The sequence below is a fragment of the Babylonia areolata genome, chromosome 29 (genome assembly GCF_041734735.1).
Source record: "Babylonia areolata isolate BAREFJ2019XMU chromosome 29, ASM4173473v1, whole genome shotgun sequence".
Taxonomy (NCBI): Eukaryota; Metazoa; Mollusca; class Gastropoda; order Neogastropoda; family Buccinidae; genus Babylonia; species Babylonia areolata.
The window spans coordinates 19,331,075-19,337,191 of record NC_134904.1 but is presented as its reverse complement, the minus strand read 5'-3'; positions in this window follow the sequence as shown (position 1 = coordinate 19,337,191).

Here is a 6,117-nt window from a genome sequence, read left to right as displayed (position 1 = left end):
TTCTCTTCTTGAGATAACAAAGTATTCTGTATCTGTATCTGTATCTGTATGCTGCAAACTCACACGTCACAACTACAAACAATCTCATGCTGCAGACTTTCACACGCGTCACAACTACAAACAATTTCATGCTTCAAACTTTCACACACGTCACAACTGCAAACAATTTCGTGCTGCAAACTCATACGTCACAACTACAAACAATCTCATGCTGCAAACTCACACGTCACAACTACAAACAATCTCATGCTTCAAACTTTCACACACGTCACAACTACAAACAATCTCATGCTGCAAACTCACACGTCACAACTACAAACAATCTAATGCTTCAAACTCACACGTCACAACTGCAAACAATCTCATGCTACAAACCCATACGTCACAACTGCAAACAATCTCATGCTTCAAACACACACGTCACAAATACAAACAATCTCATGCTGCAAACTCACACGTCACAACTACAAACAATCTCATGCTACAAACCAATACGTCACAACTACAAACAATCTCATGCTTCAAACACACACGTCACAAATACAAACAATCTCATGCTGCAAACTCACACGTCACAAATACAAACAATCTCATGCTGCAAACTCACACGTCACAAATACAAACAATCTCATGCTGCAAACTCACACGTCACAAATACAAACAATCTCATGCTTCAAACGCACACGCCACAACTACAAACAATCTCATGCTTCAAACACACACGTCACAAATACAAACAATCTCATGCTACAAATTCATACGTCACAACTACAAACAATCTCATGCTTCAAACACACACGTCACAAATACAAACAATCTCATGCTACAAACTCATACGTCACAACTACAAACAATCTCATGCTGCAAACTCACACGTCACAACTACAAACAATCTCGTGCTTCAAACTTTCACACACGTCACAACTACAAACAATCTCATGCTTCAAACTCACACGTCACAACTACAAACAATCTCATGCTGCAAACTCACACGTCACAACTACAAACAATCTCGAGCTACAAACTTTCACACACGTCACAACTACAAACAATTTCATGCTGCAAACTCACACGTCACAACTGAAAAAAAAAAAAAAAATCTCATGCTACAAGAACGTGTCACCATGCTACGATGAGACACTGATATGCCACAACTGCCAAAATAAAACAACAACAACACCACCACCACTTTGCTGAAAAGTGTCACTCATCTTCACTTCATCACGACAGTTCACCTCATGCTGCACACTGCCGCAGGTCATTACTCAACAAAAGAGCAGCAACAACAACAACAACAACAACTCGTGCTATGAATAGATACACCTGCGAGAATGTGTGTGTGTGTGTGTGTGTGTGTGTGTGTGTGTGTGTGTGTGTGTGTGTGCAAGACATCGAAGACTCACTGACGTAATGCATGTCTCACAACATACAAAGGGTTGTCCCTGGCAAAATTCTGTAGAAAAATCCACAGCGATAGGAAAACAAACAAACAAACAAAAAAACTGCAGGCAGAAAAAACAAAGAGTGACAATACAAATACAAACACAAACCAGCTAACTACCACAGCAGCTGTTACATACCAACAGCTATGACACACAGCCAGACTGCAAAACTCGACAGCATCTCCACCACCACTGACACCAGACCAACAGCACCGAATGTCACCAGACAATATCGTCGTCAGTAGAGAAGGGGGAAAGGAGGAGGAGGAGAAGAAGAAGAAGGAGAAGAAGAAGAAGAAGAAGAAGAAGAAGAGGAGGAGGAGGAAGAGGCGAAAGAGGAGGAGGAGGAGGAGAAGAGAGAGAGGAGAAGAAGAAGGAGGAGGAGGAGGAGAAGGCGGAAGAGGAGGAGGAGGAGAAGAAGAAGAAGGAGGAGGAGGAGGAAGAGGCGAAAGAGGAGGAGAAGAAGAAGAAGAAGAAGAAGGAAGGGGAGGAGGAGGAGAAGAAGGCGGAAGAGGAAGAGGAGGGGGGGAAGGAGAAGAAGGAGGAGGAGGAGGAGAAGAAGAAGGAGGAGGAGGCGGAAAAGGAGGAGGAGGTGGAGGAGAAGAAGAAGGAGGAGGAGAAGAAGGAGGAGGAGGAGAAGAAGGAGGAGGAGGTGGAGGAGAAGAAGAAGAAGGAGGAGGGGAAGGAGAAGAAGGAGGAGGAGGAGAAGGAGGAGGAGAAGAAGGAGGAGGAGGCGGAAAAGGAGGAGGAGGAGAAGAAGGAGGAGAAGAAGAAGGAGGAGGAGGAGGAGAAGAAGGAGGAGGAGAAGAAGGAGGAGGAGGCGGAAAAGGAGGAGGAGGAGAAGAAGGAGGAGAAGAAGAAGAAGGAGGAGGAGGAGAAGAAGGAGGAGGAGGTGGAGGAGAAGAAGAAGGAAGAGGAGGAGGAGAGAAGAAGAAGAAGGAGGAGGAGAAGAAGAAGAAGGAGGAGGAGGAGGAGGAGGAGAAAGATGGAGAGGAGAGAGAGAGAGAGAGAGAGTGAGAGAGAGAGAGAGAGAGAGAGAGAGGGAGGCAGGCAGGCAGACTGACACAGACAGACAGACAGGTAGACAGACAGACAGAGACAGAGAGAGTCGGACACATAGAGACAAACACAGAAAGAAAGACAGGAGAGAGAGAGAGAGAGAGAGAGAGAGAGAGAGGGAGAGAGAGAGAGTCAGAGAGTCAGAGAGAGTCAGAGAGAATAAGACAGAGAGACAGACCGACACGGTGACACAGTGACACACAGAAAGGAGAGGGGAAGGAGGAGGGGAGGCATACATATATATATATACACACACACAGACGGATAGGCAGGCCGACAGACAGACACACACACATCCAGACACACAGACAAGACAGACAGACTTAAAAAAACAAACCCAAAAAACAACCAAAAACCCAGACAGAGCAGACAGGCTCGGTGTATGAGGTGTTTGTGTGTGTCGGGGGGAGGGGGGAGGGAGGCGGAGGGGAGGGGGGGGGTGCGAAGAGAGCAGACACGAAGAACAAAATGGGAGGAAGGGTGGAAGGGGGAGGGGGGGGGGCGCTGGGGGGTTGTTGGGGGCTCAGGGGATGGGGGGGGGGGGGGAATGAAGGGTTGTTGGGGGGTCAGGGTGTGGGGGATGTGGGGGGTGGCTGGGGGGTTGTTGGGGGCTCAGGGGATGGGGGGGGGGGAATGAAGGATTGTTGGGGGGTCAGGGGATGGGGGTGTGGTTGTAGGCGATGTGGGGGGTGGCTGGGGGGTTGTTGGGGGCTCATGGGATGGGGGGGGGGGGGATGAAGGGTTGTTGGGGGCTCAGGGGATGGGGGGTGGGGGTGGGGTGAAGGGTGGTAGTCAGCCATCGGCTGATGATAGCCTTGCACCCAACGGCGACAGAGCAAGACGTCTGGAACCTGCAGGCACCGATGGCTGCTCCACCCTGAGAGAGAGAGGGCACCGTCCAAGAACTACAGTTCCATTGTGCAGTGACTGAGCCGTTTGTTCGTGCCTGGCTTGCCTGGTGACCTGTCTACGGCTTGGTTTAAACAGTATTTTATTTGGAACATGTCACAAAACAACACAGATATCGATGAACAGGACAACAAGAAAATCTTATATGAAGTCCTGTCCTGTCACATGTACATACTGAATATGTGACGGATGTCATCATAACTAGAAGACGTGAACATACATGAGTTTTGAACAAAACTAAGCTGAGATATAAATAAAGTGAAGAAAATGAATTAAAAAAAAAAAAATAAAAAAAATAAAAAAAAACGAGTGGTGGAGGAAGAAGTCAATTGAAAGAGAACGAGAAGCATCAACGCTGGGGCACAAGCACAGCAAGACTTAACTTGGCCGACAAACAAAGCGACGAGGGCCAACCGTCCCGGAAAAAAAAAGAAAAAAAAAGGCAAGCACGCCATCATGTATTCATATCATGAGCTGGCAAATAAAAGGGCAGCACTCTTTCAGGTACATACACTGACATATATGCATATAGACAGGATATTACTCATCGTTATAAACCTTTGAATTAGATGCATGCAAACATATATGGGTATAATTATGTATATGTACACACATGCCCATCCACACACACACACACGCACATATCTATATATACATATGCATATGTATATAAATATATATACACATACACATGCACACATATACACATGGACACGTATACATATACATAAAAAGAGGGAATTGTCTGAATTAGGGATCGAATCGTTTGCTTTGAGTAATAAACTTATGAACAGTTTCAAAGATGCTGACATTTATCTCAAGACTAAAGGAGGTGTTACCAAATAGTAAGTTATGTACAGTGATATATTCTTGTGGGAGATTATGAATAGTGTTTACTCTTTGTATGTTGTGGTTCGGGCAGTGCAATAGAAAATGCTCAGCTGTCTCTTGTGGAAAACTGCAAGCACAGGATGGGTCATTCTTTATATGTCTGTTATACAGGTCAGAGTTTAATTCGCTCATACCAAGTCTCAGACGACAGTGAATAATTTGTTCTTTCCTTTTACCCAGATGGTGGGACTGTAGTGGCTGTAGAGGAAAGGTAGCGTTTCAGTTGAAACTGTCTACGGCTTCACAGCTCGTGTCTTTTTTCGGTTTGGAGTTTTTATTTGCGGTCTTCATTTTACGGGTTTTGATTTTTCTTTTTCTTTTTTCAATCACTTTTTAAGAGGGCATCGACTCAGGATTACGGCTCGAGTGGCCGTGTGTGCTAGCCGCTTCGCCGTCAGTTCGTGCCTTGCTTGTCTGGTGACTAGTCAACGGCTTCACAGCTCGGATCATTCTGGTGATGCCAGTTTTTATTTGTTGTGTACGATTCAGTGTCTTCAGTTTTAAATTCCTTGTGAGATGACGACTCAGAATTACAGTTCTTCTTCTTCTTCGTTCGTGGGCTGCAGCTCCCACGTTCAATCGTATGTACATAGTGGGTTTTCACGTGTTTGACCGTTTTCCCCCCCCGCCATGTAGGCAGCCATACTCCGTTTGCGGGGGCGTGCATGCTTGCTATGTTCTTGCTTTCATAAGCCACCGAATGCTGACATGGATTCCAGGATCTTGAACGTGCGTATTTGATCTCCTGCTTGCGTATACACACGAAAGGGGTTCAGGCAGTAGCAGGTCTGCACATATGTTGACCAGGGAGATCGGAAAATGTTTCACCCTTTTCCCACGAGGTGCCGTTACTCGATATTCGAACACGGGACCCTCAAATTGAAAGTCCAACGCTTTAAACCACTCGGATTGGGCGCCCGTAGAATTACGGTTCGACTGTGTGTGCCAGCTACTTCAACATCAGTTTGCCGTGCCTTGCTTGGCTGGTGACCAGTGTACTGCTTCACAGCTCGTGTCTTTTGGAGGTTTCGAGTTGTTGTTTCTTTAACTTGTTTTCAGATTTCATTTGCTTTTTAGAGGGCACCAACTGCGTTGCGGTTTGAGTGTACAGGTGGGCTGCCTGTAGCAGTCAGTCCGTCAGAACAGTGTCCAGTTTGTCTGGTGACTAGTCACCTGTTTCACAGCTCGCGTCGTTCTGTTGTTGATGCGAGTTGTTTTGTTTTGTTTTCTCGTCGTCTTCGTCAGTGTGTGTGTGTGTGTGTGTGTGTGTGTGTGTGTGTGTGTGTGTGTGTGTGTGTGCACGTGCGTGCGTGCGCGTGTGTGTGTATGCGTGCGTGCGTGCGTGTGTGTGTGTGTGTGTGTGTTTGTGTGTGTGTGTGTGTGTGTGCGTGTACGTGCGTGCGTGTTCGGACAAAACTAACATATTTTACATGGCTGATAGCTGCAATTTTACGTACGTAACATCACAAAATACATAGCAAGGTAAAGTCCAGTAAGATCAGTAAAATATACTCATATTACGACTCAACACAATACAATACAATACAATACAATACAATATTTGTATTTCTTTTTATCACAACAGATTTCTCTGTCTCCCCAGGGAGAGCGCGTCGCTATACTACAGCGCCAGCCATTTTTTGTAATTTTTTCCTGCGTGCAGTTTTCTTTTTTATTTGTTTTTCCTATCGAAGTGATTTTTTCTACAGAATTTTGCCAGGAACAACCCATTTGTTGCCGTGGGTTCTTTTACGTGCGCTAAATGCATGCTGCACAGGGGACCTCGGTTTATCGTCTCATACGAATGACTAGCGTC